Below are 16,649 nucleotides of genomic sequence, written 5' to 3' on the forward strand. Positions count from 1 at the left end.
TCTGTTTCACATTTCATGTAAAGAAAAAATGATATGAGCAGGGCATGGGCAACATTAGAACAGGGAAACAGTTGTATCCTGCCATCAGATAACGTATTCACAAAATGTGCTACAGATTGCATCACATTTATCTCAGTGCTTTAGACAGGAAGTGTCTAATGTAGCTTTAACAAACCAATTATTGAGAGGAATGGCCACAATGTAGACCTTTGATGGCTGTGAAGGACTTTATAAAGGGAGTAAAAATAGCATGAGTGAAACTTTCTAGTGCCCTTTTTTTTTTTAAATATATTGTCACAAAAGTCACCACACAGTTAAGAATTCCTGTTAACTTGGCCTGTGACTCACAAGATGTCCAAAAATACACTTGACTCATCACACCTCACAATCTTTTGGGTGTGTAGAGGATTATGGGAAAATATTAAGCCATTTTATGGGTTGTACATCAAAAAAAATGGGGAATTCTCCCCTCTTGCATGGCACTCGCCTCACAAAGATAGCTCCACAGGCTCCTAGCTTTGGAATGGTAGGGGAAAGGGGGAGAGGAGCTGACTGGATAATGAGTGGGAACCTAGAGTTCCTTCTCCTCAAATCCAGGCTTCAGTTGGATTCTACAGCCCATAGGATTTTATAGTTCTCAGCCAGCGTGCACCACTTACTAAGCAACTGCTCCAACTCATTTTCAGGTCACAATCCATCAGCTGAGAACTGCTGCTATAGGTACCATTAAAGCCTAATGCAAAAGTAATCTTTTCATTCAAGTTTATCCACAAAAGCAGAAGCTAGGATGATCTTTAAAATATTCAACTGAAAGCCACTAAACCACAGAAAGGTCCAATTTTTTTTTAGAAGTCTTGTACTCCACATTTTAGTGTTTTCAGTGCCTAGGTACTATGGTGATTGGGTGCTTTATAAATACCTTAAAATAGATTTGTCATTTAATCTTAAACTGTAAACTACTTCAGTAAGTTATTTTGAAAGAAAATCTCAATCTTTACCTTTAAATGGTTTTTAAAAAATTCAATATTGCATAAGCTGCAAGTTCCCACTGCGTTTATTGCTATTTACACATGGTTAGCTGTATATGCCATTTAATTTGGTGGGAGACAGGGCTCTTCCTTTAGAATGCAAGTTTCAAAGCAGTCTTTACACTTTACAAAATAGGAGTACTCATGAAGTGCAACATTTACTATTCACAAATCATGACCATTGTTCAACGTAGGTACTGGAGCTGTACATACACCGTAATATTTATTTCCTGTACAAAAATGGCTATATTGAAATGTGCCAGACAAGAATGGACTTTTGGGCCAATATGTGTTAAATCCAATTCCTGGGGAATGGGTAATGCCCTGACTTTGGTTATGAAATCAAAACACAGCATTCTGAAGCTACATCATGAGGAGAGGGCCATCACCTGGTGATTACACGTTTCTGGAGACTGGAGACCAAAGGCCCAAACTATATAATCAAATGGTAGACCTGCCCAGCCTTGGGTCTGGTTCCTGATCTTAAGACTGATGTGAACTTGGTAACCACAGGAAAAACCCAGTTGTGGGGTCTGAAGGACTGAGGCCTACTAGAACCCTATGTTGGAGCTGGGGGTGACCTCTCATGAGCTGTTGAGCATGCGTGTAGATTTTATTTTTTTATATGCTTTCTCTGTAATGTTTTACCTTAAGAATAAATGTGCATGGCAACTTGTAACTGCCAGCAATACACTGGCCATGGCCCTCGGAGAGAAAGCAAAGCACAAGCATTGGCCTTTTAGGAAGACTGGTTTGCTGGAGATATCAGAGTATAGGTCGGGGAGCTGTGCAGCCTTAAAACCCTCAGTTAAAAGGGAGTGAGATGCAGGCCTCCATGCAGTAGAGGTGATGGCTGGGAGTCAGAAATCTTTAAGTGGGTCCCCTCAAGGGGAACACACAGGTGCCATTAGCCTGAAAATTTGACACAACACTGCAAACCTCAATAGTAATTTTCCATCACATTATTTCAGGGTTTAATATTTGTTACAAAAGTTATTGGAGCAGCAGCAAACTAAACCCAATGCTTCCCATGTGTACTGTATGTTCTCCTTCCCCCTCCACGCCAAGTCATCCAGAGACAGATCTGTAATGTCACGCTTTCTTTAAAAAAAAAAACCAACACCCAAAATGACTACCAAAATGGCATGACTGCAACAAAGAACATTTACAACATCAGTTTCAAGGATCCAAGGATTTACTGAAGTAAAAAATACTCTTAAAATATTTATGTTAAGCTTTAAAAATACCACCCAAACAGTTCTGCAAAACATTTTTTTTAAATTAGATATTGTAATGTAGATTGGCATACACCATGCTGACATTCTATCTTTCAGTTATCTTGAAACTGAAGTGCCCTAGCCCTAGGAGATCCCTAGGTTTTCAGTAAACAACTGTTTTTAAAAAGCTAGTTTACTAGCTATTTCTCCACTTTTCTGAATCCATTCTGGATAATCAGATTGTACTAAAATTGTTTCTAAAAAGGAATAATCATCAGGTCAAGAAAGCGTATTATTAAAGTCATTGAAACAAGTTTTATGAAACAGACCAATGGCAATTCTGGCACAGTTTTATCACTTCATGCTTTCTGCTCACTGAATTTTCAGTAAGCAGCTAAATCCCTTGACAGTACAATACAGCAAAGTCAGTCCATCAAGTTAGAACATCTGTAACCGGAAAGAGTTAGATGTGTACGTACCACTGTGCCTTTCATACATTTTTATCCCAACTAGCAAAACAGGAATAAAACTGCTAGAGCATGGAAGATAGTTGAAGTGCTGAAGTTTATATTTTGTAGGAAAATCCACAGTATGGATTTGATTTATCTGGCCCCAATATGGGGTGGCTCTTTCTTAAAAGGAAGAAACTCACATCATCTCACTCAGCAGGACATATTTCAGTCCTCTGATGCAGGCGGGGGAAAATGCCATTATTATACAGAAATTGGTGTGGGTTTTTTTGTTTTTTAAGAAAGTCAGTATGCTGTGGGAAACTCTGTTAGATTTTTCAAACTTTCCTCTCTAAATAGGTAGAAACTGGAAGTTAGAGTCTGCAGAAGCATGCTCAGCATGGGGGATGGATGGGAGAGGGGTACAGTCGCTCATAAATATAACCTCCACTGATTAAAGAAGCATTGAACATACTGTCTGAAGGAAAACCTATAGGATGCTGTCCCCTAATACCCTCAGAGACAAAGGACTTATCTACACTACAAAATTAGGTTTACACTATTTAGGTCAACCTACAGCCACCGCAATAATTCAATCAGCTGTTGGTGTCTACACTACTCTCCTCACCAAGAGCACTTGCATGGACTGAAGTGTAGCACTGTGGGGCACTGACAGTCCCACGGGGCTCACAGCTTGAGCCCCTCACCCACCCCAGGGCGACAGCCTGAGCTGTGAGCCCGGCACCAGCTCAATTTCACAGCATGGAGCCTACCAGCAGGCTTCTCAATGTCACGGCTGTCCCTGCTCCCAGCAACCTGGCGCTCACAGCTGGAGCGTGAAACTGACAATTTCACTGCCGGTAGTTATGTGGCTGTAGCAGGCCACTTACTTTAACCACTTACAAAGGTTTGGCCTGCACTACAGTTAGGTTGACCTAAAGCAGCTTACGCCGACCTAATTATGTCAGTGTCTACACTAGAGTGCTGCTTCTGCCAAAGTAAGTGGCCTGCTACACTGCATAAGTTTAGACTTGAAATTAGACGAAGGTTTCTAACCATTAGAGGAGTGAAGTTCTGGAACAGCCTTCCAAGGGGAGTAGTGGGGGCAAAAGACATATCTGGCTTTAAGACTAAGCTTGATAAGTTTATGGAGGGGATGGTATGATGGGATAGCCTAATTTTGGCAATTAATTTGGCAATTGATCTTTGATTATCAGCAGGTAAGTATGCCCAGTGGTCTGTGATGGGATGTTAGATGGGATGGGATCTGAGTTACTACAGGGAATTCTTTCCTGGGTGTCTGGCTGGTGAATCTTGCCCACATGCTCAGGGTTTAACTGATCGCCATATTCGGGGTCAGGAAGGAATTTTCCTCCAGGGCAGATTGGCAGAGGCCCTGGAGGTTTTTCGCCTCCCTCTGCAGCATGGGGCATGGATCACTTGCTGGAGGATTCTCTGCAGCTTGAGGTCTTCAAACCACAATTTGAGGACTTCAATAACTCAGACATAGGTTAGGGGTTTGTTACAGGAGTGGATGGGTGAGATTCTGTGGCCTGCATTGTGCAGGAGGTCAGAATAGATGATCATAATGGTCCCTTCTGACCTTAAAGTCTATGAGTCTATAAGTGCTGTCTCTCTCACGGAGGTGGAGTTAATGTCGGTGGAGTTAGGGATAGATGCATTGCCTTTGTAGACACTGTTACTTACACTGGCTGTTGGCTGTCATTCTTATCAGTTTCACAGCTGTCACTGCCTCTCCTCCACAGCCCCTCACTTACAGCTGGAGCCGTGAAACTGACAAGAATGTTAACTTCCATGACAGGTAGGCTTCCTGATGTAAAACTCAACCCCAGGTGGGGTTCACAGCTCAGGCTGTCACACCAGGGGGGTGGAGGGCTCCAGCTGTGGGCCCCACACAGCTGTCAGTGTCCCACAACCAGCTGTCAGTATCCCACAATGTTCCACTTCAGTCTGTGCAAGTGCTTCTGGTGAGGACATGCACCACTGGCAGAAGGAGGGTAGCGTGGACACCAACAGCTGATTGAATTACTGCAGTGGCTGTAGGTCAACCTAACTCTGTAGTGTAGACAAGCCCCTGGTTTTAAGTAAGGTTTAAAATACATAGGAGAACAACTGCTGAGGGCAAGTCTACACTACAAACTTAAGTCCTATACAGGTCAACTTACAGCCACCGCAACAATTACTGGTTCATGTCCACACTGCCCTCTTTCTGTCAGTGGTGCACGTGCTCACCAGGAGCACTTCCACTGACTTAAGAGGGGCAGTGTGGGAGCCTGAGAGCCAGGGCTGTCAGTTCCACACGCAGCTCCCCGCTGGGAGCCTGGCAGCTGTCTGGATTCTCAGCTCCCCACTGCACTGGGAGTTTGGAGTGGGGAGCGCGGTGTGCGCAGCCCAGCTCAGAGCAGGGAGCCCACTGTGCACAGCTTGGCTCACAGTGGGGAGCCCCCTACCCACCTTGGGGTGCCAGACCACTTTCTTTTCAATTTCAGGGCTCCAGCATGGATGAATGATAGCCAACAGACCATGTAAGTAACCTGCAGTGTCTACACAGATACTGCTTTGACCTAACTACACCGACACAAGCCTACGCCTCTTGTGGAGGTGGACGACTTATGCTGATGTAGTAAGGCACTTACATGGGTGGGAGGAAGGCTGTAGCGTGTACACTGACATAATTAGGTTGACATAAGCTGCCTTACATTGACCTAACTTTGTAATGTAGACCAAGCCTGAGTGATCCGAGGGCTGCCATCCCTCTCTTGGCCCAACCAACCACTGGACTCAAACTGGAAGGAAAAGCGCACAAAATATTTTAATTAAATATTCAGTTTTTAGTAAAGACAAGTTTCTAAAAAGCCACATAAGAACATTTAACGTCATATGTTTCACACTTTTCTTTAAAAACAGAACAATAACTGATATTCATTAGTTCTTGTCTCTTCTAAAGGCAATGTAATGTAAAAAATACAATTCTGAGTATTTTAAAATATGGCATTTTCTACACACGGTTTTTAAGAATAGCTATTTGGCTTCATAACCCTTCTCCGCAATAAATTAAAGCCTTGAGTGTCATTTCAGACCTGAATTTTGCTCTACCTTAAGATTACAAACTCAAGGGAGACTTAAAAGGTTATGAAAGCAAACAGTGAAGACAGTCTTACAGTCATTTAGATCAGTGGTTTTCAAATGTTTTTTTTCTGGGGACCCAGTTGAAGAGAATTGTTAGGGTGAACAGACAGCAAGTGTGAAAAATCGGGACAGGAAGTGGGGGATAATAGGAGCCTATATAAGAAAAAGCCCCAAATATCAGGACTGTCCCTATAAAATAGGGACATCTGGTCACCCTAAGAATTGTTGATGCCCATGACCCAACGGAGCTGGGGATGAAAGGTTTGGGGTATGGGAGGGGCTCGGGGCTGGGGCATAGGGTTGGGGTGTGGGGGGGGAGGGCTGCGGGTGGGGCCAGGAATGAGAGGTTCAGGGTGTGGGAGGGGGCTCTGGGCTGGGGTGTGGGGGGGTCAGAGCTCTGGGGTGGGGCCAGGGATGAGGGGCTTGGGGTGCAGGAGGGGCTCTGGGTTTGGGGGGCTCAGAGCTGGGGCAGGGGTGCAGGAGGGGGTCAGGGCTCTGGGTGCAGGCTCTGGGCTTGGGCCAGGGATGAGAGGTTTGGGGTGCAGGAAGGGGTTCCAAGTTTGGGGGGTTCAGGGCTGGGGCAGGGGATTGGGGTGCAGACTTGCGTCCAGCGGCTCCTGGTCAGCAGTGCAGCTGGGGTGCAGAGGCAGGCTTCCTGCCTGTCTTGACACCGTAGATCGCACTGCGCCCCAGAAACGGCCAGCAACAGGCCTGGCTCTTAGGAGGAGGTGCGCAAATGGCTTCATGTGACTCTCACCTGCAGGCACTGCCCTCCCCAGCTCCCATTGGGCAGTAACTGGCCAATGGGAGTGTGGAGCCGGTGCTTGGGCAGCGTGTGGAGCTCCGTGACCCCCCACCTCCCCCCGCCTAGAAGCTGGACCCACTGCTGGCCGCTTCCGGGGTGAGTATGGTGTCAGAAAAGGTAGGCTCTAGCCTACCTTAGCACTGCCGACAGGACTTTTAACCTCCCGGTCGGCAGTGCTGACCAGAGCAAGGCGACCCAGTGCCTTACATGCCATGACCCAGTACTGTACTGGGTCGTGACCCATGGTTTGAAAAACACTGATTTAGATAATATCTACCACTAAACAAACAGCCACTAGCTTTTTATACCATAAGAACAAACAGTTTTTCACCTCTGGTTGTGGATCTGAAGTAGCAGTTAAAAATGACCTTAAAAAGGTGGAGAAAGTTTGATTTTTTTTTTTAAATACATAAATAACTTTGTAGCCTTAAGTTTACTTTTTTGGATTTCTGACCTCCAGCGAAAACAAGATTTGCAATTCCTGATATTTCTGCAAGTTAAAAAAAAATCCAAGCAGACAATTCTTTAAACATTTCTTTGATAAATGTGTATTTTGTCTTTCCTTTTAATCAGAAAGTAGTAATAAAAGGGCATACAAACCCCTAACTTATTTCTTTACATTTCACCTTTAACAGAACATAACCCCCAGAGTGGTGCTACCTTCAGTAATGTTGTATGTGACCAAATCACTATGTTTTTGAATAACAAAAGGATTAGAAATGTTCAGCTCTGACTGAAAAGGGAAGTGGGAGGCAGGAGAGATGGAGATGGGAGGGGATGGGACAAAATTTATTTTTCCCCCCAAAATTTAATAAAATACATTAGAATAGATATTGATAGCCCTAACAAGCATGTGGTGTATTGTGAAGTGTAGGTAGCTATGTTAGTTCAGTAATAAAACAAAAGTCTGGTTTGCTCTTCTCATTCAAGAGGCCATCAAGTTTTTAAAGAGCTGTAAAGGTCCCAAGAAAACAGTACCTTATACAATTCAATGGCCCATCGGGTTGGCAGAGAAGCAGCAAAGGGCTGAGAAGTGGGTACCATCTGCATCATCGGGTACATGGATATAAACAAAGGGAGGGAAAATAAATGACTGGGGGAGAAAGGTAATTAGAGAAACCTTCTAGTTTATGCAAGATATGGGCCAATGTCTTGCTAACGTTTTTCCTGCAAACTTTAGTCAATTTGGTGACATTTAAAAAAAAAGTCCAGAGATTCCACAAAACATTGACTGTACACAATCTGAGCCTGAGACAACTACATTTTCAGTAGCAAAAGGTTAAAACCCTTGTGCTGCTATTTCAAATTTTCTATGTTAATTGAAAGATGCACCAAAATTAATCCTCAAAAGATTAGAGTCAGAAGCCTTGCTTAAACTTGAAAGCTTTTTGTTTAGAAAACATTCTGCCTAGAGTATATCTATTTTGCACTATCACCATATGTGGAGAATTTGCCTTTTTTAAATTCGGGGAATTGCATGAAATCAGATTCACTGTTCCTGCTGCTTATACATCATATGAATTCAATCCTTTCAAAAACCACATTTATCTCCACAGCTAGTAAAACTGTGATGTCAAACACCAAGGATTAGGATTTCAGGTGAGAAATGAACAGCAAAAACCAATGAATTTAAAAGAAACAGTTCTTATTTCTAGATAATGTCCCTACCAAAGATGATTTTACGTGTATATATAGTGTTTATCTCAAAGCTTTTAAAAAACGAAACAGGGATCACTTAATCCACCACTAAAATGGAATAAAATAGATCAACTGTTTAGTAATTAGTACACAGCAACACAATATAACTGTTTAAAGCATAGATCCTTCAACAGGATCTGCAAATGATTTTAAATGGTCAAGGCTTGAGAAATGTCGTTACGGTGCAATCATAACTTTGCCAATTTGCATCTTGCCTTAGTGTTTGTATGTTTAACTTTATAATCTAGCCCCATGTAAAATAAATGTATTTTAAAAAATAATCTAACTGCATATTCAACTACATACATGTATATCATGTGACTTATTTGGAAGCTCTGATGTTTGAGATCACACATATGTGTTTCAATTGTAACAAACAGAGAAGAGCTAAGGTTACCATACGTCCGTTTTTCCCCGGATATTGCCTCTTTATTAAGCCTCTATCCGGGTGGATTTTTCAAATAACAGGCAATGTCCGAGATTTTTTTCAGAGCAGACGCTGGAGCTCAGAAAGAGCCCTGACTGGTCCACTTTCTGACTGGCCCCTCCCCTGCATTGGCAGCTCATTTGTCCATTCCTTGCAGCCACAGCTGCCGGATCCCGCCTACCCAGGCCCCAGCTCCCAACCCATGGGAGGGGGTCTTGCATGGAGGCACTGAGGGACGGCTGTCACTGTGTCTTGGGCTTATGCCAGCCACCCTGCAACTGTTACAGGGAGTGAAACTATCCCCCACCCTCTAGTAAGTACCCCTGATGCAGGTACCTCCCGACTGTTCTCTTCTCCCCCTCCCTCCAACTCCTCCCACCCTCCCACCTCCGGCAGTGTCCTCTTTTTGAGAATGTGAAATATGGTAACCCTAAGTAGAGCTACATACATACATAGTATATACTAATGCACAGGGGCATAAGAAAGGTGCATCACTATACATAAAAGGATAAATCAGTTTTTTTCAAGAATTTGAAGACAAAGTATATTAAATTAAAAACTCAGTGGAAAAATCATGCCATTTTTTTCTAAGGTTGGCTAACTCAAATGGCAAAAATTGAATCTGATTACACTTTTCAATTTAAGAGATGGCAATACTATCAACTCTCACTATGAAATGGAAACAAGCATTAGAATTTTCAGCCCATAGGCTAAATTTCTTTAAAAAATCAGAATCTAAAAGAGAGGATGATTTATAGTGACAGCTTTCCCCTCCCAAGCCATAAACTATTGAAGTGAATCTACTGTCATTCATTCAGACATTAACATTCTGTAAAATCTGTGGCTTTTCAGCATGACAGCTTTCTTCATTAATTCCTTTAGCTGTTAATCCCTGCTTTTGTCTGACATCTCAAATGGAGTCTAAGAGCTAGAATTGTGGGTTTATCTTTTGTGATAGCGAATTCTATTCTCAGTTTAAACATCTTCTGAGTCACACTCTAGGACAGTGGCTCTCAATCTTTCCAGACTACTGTACCCCTTTCAGGGGTCTGATTTGTGTTGTGTGCTCCCAAGTTTCACCTCCCTTTAAAAACTACTTGCTTACAAAATCGGACATACAAATACAAAAGTGTCACAGCACACTATTACTGAAAAATTGATTACTTTCTTTTTTACCGTACAATTATAAAATGAATCAACTGGAATATTGTACTTACGTTTCCAAATTTAATATATAAAGCAGTATAAACAAATCGTTGTCTGTGTCCCATTTTAGCTTGTACTGACTTCTCTAGTGCTTTTTATGTAGCCTGTTGTAAAACTAGGCAAATATCTAGATGAGTTGATGTGCTGCATGGAAGACCTCTGCATACCCCTGGTTGAAAACTACTACCTATACAATCTGGCAAAACAGGTATTCCATCTATCTTTCTGTGGGGTTTGTGTCCACCCAATTAGAGCCATTTAGACACACACGTGCCTTGGTTAACTCCTTGAGAGAAATATATAAAATTATCCCACCCTACCCTTAGAGAAGATGGCTCTGAAACAGAAGTTTAGAAGAGCTTTTTCCAAGATCCAATAATTTGAAAATTCTGGAAACATGAACTCATGAACAGAGCTTTACTGCAATTGGTTTAAAATAAGGATGGATTATTTTCTGTGTACCACTGTGTGAGAGAGAATGTAAGGGAGGCAATTATTTCCATGGGTTGAAGCTTGTACTAACCTGGATTTCTGGCAGTAGAGTTAATTTTTTTTTTTTAATGTGAGGTAATGGAATGTGCCCTTGACTGTTCACCTCTAAACTGTTTGCTTGGACACTTCTAAAAGTGAGTTTGTGGAATGATACTTAGATATATCAGAGAGATCAGGTTCTTCTCAATACAAAATGTATCTTCAACAATAGTTCTCCTCCTGAGCAGCTCCAATTCTTTTTTTGTACTCAAAGTCAGAAAAATTGAAAGATCATGCCCAATATTGCTACAGTAAGTGAACTGGATTGAAGAGTCACACTCCTATCCTCCCCTATAGAGTGTGAATTTTATCTTCCAATGCCTATTCAGACATATACTGAAGAAAAACATTAACTGTCATTAGTGATCTTTCCATATCCATATGATTATAAAAAGCAGTGGTTATATCACAAGCATCATGCATACAATACATTTTTGTTCTAAGTCTTATCTCAGTCTCCAACAAGAAGAGGCAACTGACTTCCCTATGTACACACGCAACTCCCTGAGCGACGTAAGTTACTTAAGCGCCAGTGTGGACAGAGCTTCTCCCACGGACATAGCTACTGCTGCTAGCAGGGGCTGGAGGAAATAAGTCGACAGGAGAGCTCTCTCCCTTCTGCTCACAGCATCTGCACTAACAGCGCTACAGTGGCACAGCTGCGCCACTGTAAGCTCTGTAGTGTAACCATAGCCTAAGAAGAGCGGACTGTTTGGACTATGATGAGGAGTCCTAGTTCTCCCTTCTCAACAACCACAGCTTCTGTGTTAAAAGAAGAGGACTGTATTTCCATTTGAATTACATAAAGCTTATTCTGATCCACAAAGATCAGTGTTGAGTGATGAAAGTCACAGTTTCTCCCAGAGCTGACCACACACCTAAGCTAAGTTTTAAAAACAAAATTGGTTTGGGCCATATTCAGTATAGTCTGTAATGTTTTGCTTTATATATGTATAATTCAAATGGAAATACAGTCCTCTTCTTTTAACACACAAGCTGTGGTTGTTGAGAAGGGAGAACTAGGACTCCTCATCAGACAGACAGACAGACAGACAGACAGACTCCACTATTGCTGCATGAAGTGCAAGAATATATGTTTGGAGAACCTGTACAAAGAGCTCGTTTTCCATGAGGACCATTAAAACCTGCAAACTTACCTCTTAGGCAGGTCCATTACTGTCTTTCACCTATCATTCAAAATAATTTTTATGCCAAGCTTACTTTCTTGTTACATGACTTGTTGCAAACTGGTTTCAAGTTTTCAACTTGTAACTTTATATTTCAATGTCTATCAATTATAAAGGCAATGGAACTACTGACAAACTTACTGCTATTGAAAGGATTCACTGACAACACTATGCAAATGAACATTCGTATTTTATTTTAAAGGCAAACAAGAGCAATAATTCTGAATATTTAATTTTGATTAAGGTGAGTTATGTTATACCAGCTCTTAGTTTCATCAGTTTCTAAATAAAAAATACAAAAGTATATACATCTCAAGAAATTTAATCTGAAATACAAATATTCAATGGGAGAGTGAAAACTGGAAAGCAATAATGCTGAAAGAGGCCAGAGAGTGACAGATGACAGGTCTGAGTGATTCAATGGACTAAAGGCTTGTCTTCACTACCGGGGTAAAATCAACCTAAATTACACTATTCCAGCTATGTGAATAACGTAGCTGGAGTCGACGTAGCTTAGGTTGACTTACCCTAGTGTCTTCACTGCGCTGTGTCGACAGGAGACGCTCTCCAGTCGACTTCCTTTACTCTTCTCGGAGAGCTGGAGTACCAGAGTCGACCGGAGAGTGCTCTGCCATCAATTTAGTGGGTCTTCACTAGACCCGCTAAATCAATCCCTGCTGCATCGACTGCAGCAGTGTCAGTCTCCCTGTAGTGGGGACCAGCCCTAAGCATGGGTTTGGGAAGTCCCATTTCCAAATTCAGTTCTGCCAGCGACTGTCTCTCGGGGGGTAGAATATTCACATCCCTGAGTGACAAATTTTGCGGACAGACTGTAGTGTAGACATACCCTCAGATAATTCACAAACTCTAAGAGCCAAATTCAGAGGTGATTTTTAAGATGGTATAAGACAGACATCCTTAGATACCTCCAACCATTCTAGAAGCACTTAACACTGTGTGAGCATAAAGGGAGTGGGAGTTTGTGTAATTTACATGTTCTACCAACTACTTGGAAATGAAGAAAGTGTAAATTAAAGTAGACCATCCCTTGCTTTAAATTTACACATTCATATACTGTTCCCTTAGTTACTTCTCGTTCCTTGGTTTGAGAGTTACACCAATTTAGACACCTTTATATTTAAACAGTGGACCAAATTCATAGGCAATGTGAAGGAGGCAGGTGGGTGCAGTATACACATTGGGCAGGCTGGAAAACAAAGCATAAGTTACATCAACATCAACTTCCACAGACCTCCTTCTAAGGGCATGTCTATATTAGAAACTAAGATGACCTATGTTAGGTCGACTTACAACCAACGCAGTACAGCACAGACCTGCCATGTACTTGCTGCAGCTGGGGGACAAGAGCCCCTCCCTCAGCCCGGCCTAGGCCCACCAGAGCTGCCGGGGAGAGGAGCCCCTCCCTCAGCCCACCGCAGCCCTCCTGGGGCTGCCGCAGAAAAGCACCTCTCCCCCTGCCCCGAGCTGCTGCAGTGAGAGAGGGCTGGGGGGAGTCCTCTCTCCCCAGCGCAGCCCCAGGGCACCCTACACCCCAAACCCCTCATCCCCAGCCCCACCCCAGAGCCCACACCCCAAACCTCTGCCCCAGCCCCCTCCCACACCTCAAACCCCTCATCCCGACACACCTCAGAGCCCACACACCCCTGCACCCCAACCCTCAGCCCTCTCCCACACTCTGAACCCCTCACCACCCCTGAACCACATGAAATTTTGTTATGTGCACCAATATGTCACCCATCACCTCCAGATTGGTGCGCACAACAAAATTTATTCCGCACATAGACATAAAAAATTAGAGGGAACACTGCACTTTACCCTCCTTTTGTTGGTGGTGCGTCTCTCACCAGGAGTTCTTCCACCAACTTAAGAGGGGCAGTATGGGGGCAGAGAGCCTGGGCTCTCAACACCACATACTGCTCCCCACCACCGGAAACCCAGCTGCCTCCTGGAGCTCTCGGCTCCCTGTCACAGTTGGGCTCCCAGCTGCGAGCTCCGTGCCTGGAGTCCGGGTGGCTCCTGGGAGCTTCTGAAGCCACTGGGCTCCCTGTGTGGAGCCAGCAACCTCCAGACAGCTGGTGGGGAGCTCAGCGACTACTCTAAAGCTCCTGGCTCCCTGCAGGGAGCCCAGCTGCGGTGGGGAGCAGGAGCTTCCAGGCAGCACCAAGGACTCCCCGCAGTGGGGAGCCCAGAGCCTCTGGGCAGCACCAAGGCTCCCCATGGTGCAAGTGCAGCCCAGCTCAGAGCCGGGAGCCCAGGCAGCAGCTGGGCTGGGAGCCAGGGAGCAGCCAGACTCTGAGTGGGGTGGATGCAGCATGGCTGGGAATGGGGAGTCCAGACAGGCAACAGACTCTAGCTGGAGCCCCACACCTGCCCCGTGACAGCCCGGCTTTGTCAACTACACAGCTACAGCTAGTTTGTAATGTGACATGGCAGGAAAAAAAGACCAATGTAATTTTGGGAAATGTACACAGAGGCAGCAAGGGTTTACCTCCTTTTCTATGTAGCTCTTGAAACAATACCCAAATAGCATGCTCAGTTCTGAGCATCCAATTTCAGAGGCAGGCTGTAGAAGACCTACAAAATTAGGAGGCCAGGGATTGACTAATAAGGAAAGAAAAGAGCTAAAGGGGAGAAATATTTAAAGGTGTAAATATCAAGGAAGGAGATAACTATTTAAAATGGTAAAAAAGTTTAATTACAAGTAGCTGGAAGAAGTTAAGTGAAAAACTGAAGGTGATTAGCAAGACATTCCAACAATAAAATGTTGTAACATATTTGAGACTCCCTGGGGGAAGGGAAGAAAGCCTATCACTTGAGACACCTGAAAGCAGATTAGGAAAAAAAAAAACTATTAAAAAATGTGCTGTTAGAAATTTCTTTAGCACCAATCACTAAAATATTTAAGTGCTTTAGGAGAAAAAACCTGCATTGACAGGGAAAGGGACTCAGTCACTAACTTCTGTTATCTCCCCTTCCTCAACAGCATTTTATTTCTGCCTTTGCAGGGATTTTTTTTTTAAATGGGAACAAAGACCACCTCAACAAGAATGAGATTTGTGAGCCTCAGGGCATCAAAGTGTTGTTTTCTACTGAAAGTCATCTTCCTCTCTTATAATGCTACTCATTACTCGCCTATCAAGCTAAATCCTCATTTTTCCCCCATGACCCTGAAGATATGGTGGAAGCCTTGAACCAGCACTAATTTCAAGTAATGCAATGATCAACTGCACCTGGGTCAACAGCAGAACAAACATTACCAAAGTGATGCATTTGAGAATAGGAATAGAGAGGAGAGCCATGGCCTTGAATATTTACTTCTAATCCTCTAAATAATAACTTCAGAACATTAGACAATGCATTGGTGATGTGCTAATAATGAAAGAAAAAAATTATTTAAAAAAATCAGAGATGCAATATATAAACCCACTCTTTGTTCTAGAACAATTGGAGTGGACAGGGAGAAAAAAACATCTTCTGATTCCCAACACTCCTACTTACCAAAAAACCCATCCTAGGAAGAGAGTTACTGATAAAACTGGAATAAATGAATATTTGTTTCTAAATTTAATTACTAAGCCTAATTATCTTTTCAGTGTTACAATTTAACAGTAAAGTCCACAAGAAGATTTACCTTTGATAACCCTGAAAAATAAATCAATGTTTTCGATTCTATCTCTGTCACAACAGTAAGATTTTCTGCAGCAGGAGTTCCAGAACACCATTAGTGCTTGGACACACTGAACAGTTGAGGAGAACAGCTGTTTTCTAGATCCAATATGGTCATTTTGTCTAAAAATATGAACCATATTAATCTCTGCTTGTATTTCAAAACAATGTACACAACATTTTTAAATAATCAATACCATTTTCTCTTGAATCCCTTTATAAACATTTTACATCAATTCTCTGTGGTCCAGTAAGCTCTCAAATATCCTGCAAAGCCTTCCATTAGCAAGTGCTAGATTGTAAAAATAAAATAAAACAAAACTCAAGAGATTCAGTTGTTTAAACTTTTTTCTAAAGTCCTTTCCTGGGTTACTAATAATAATTTAAAATCTAATCTAAGATTTTAAATTGTTTCATGGTTAATACATTTAATTTTTGCTGTTTTACTTTTTATATTTCATTCAAACTGGGCAATGAAACAAGACTAGAATTTTACTTTAAAGTTTTTAGGAACTATCATTATGTTGGGCTGAGGAATTTTTAAAAACAATAAAATAATTTCACTTAAATTAATGTTTCTAGTCCTAGCAGATTTTGGAAACTTTTAAATATACAATGTAAATTTTTGGCCCAATGTGAATTGACAGTGTCCCCTTAACAAAATCAGATTCAGTACTTTTCCCTAATAATCTATAACCGAGTTTCAGTTGCTATATCTTCTAAAACTTCACTACCAGAGAATGAGTATTTCTATAATTCATATAGCCATCTACAGCCAATGACTGTGAATCAATTTAAGGTCTAGATTTGCAGTAATACACATTGTATTGTTGCATACAGAGTAAACTACTAATCCATAATATACATAAATATTACAAGATGACTCAAATTTTAGCATTAACTGCTTCTGAAATTTCACTTTAGAACGGTTTTCAACTAAGTCAGCAATATTTTTCGGCATGAAACTCAGTATTTAAGTATAAATTTTAGGTGCTCGATTACACCCCATTAGAATTATGTTACTCTGGGTCAACTTTTCTTACAGATATATTTCAGAACAATATGCTCTGAACTACATATAACAAACCCTTCAAACTTAATATGCACTAAAGCAAGAAGCAGATGACAACAGCCCCAAAGGTGAATTCTCATTTGTAAGGTTCACTCAAAGTTTGGTACGTGGAGTACTGCTCCAATAGGCAGAAGAGTCACTGCTGCATCCGCTTTATTGTTGCTACAGCTCACCAGTTTTAAAGCAAATAAA

At 42.2% G+C, this 16,649-nt stretch overlaps 1 protein-coding gene across 2 annotated transcripts in view; it reads right to left on the reverse strand.

Annotated features, from left to right (window-relative positions):
- The window catches only part of AFTPH (aftiphilin), a 63,127-nt gene that overhangs the window by 43,662 nt on the left and 2,816 nt on the right, over positions 1 to 16,649 (reverse strand). The window lies entirely within an intron of this gene.

This window comes from Mauremys mutica, chromosome 3, assembly GCF_020497125.1.
Source record: "Mauremys mutica isolate MM-2020 ecotype Southern chromosome 3, ASM2049712v1, whole genome shotgun sequence".
Classification (NCBI taxonomy): domain Eukaryota; kingdom Metazoa; phylum Chordata; order Testudines; family Geoemydidae; genus Mauremys; species Mauremys mutica.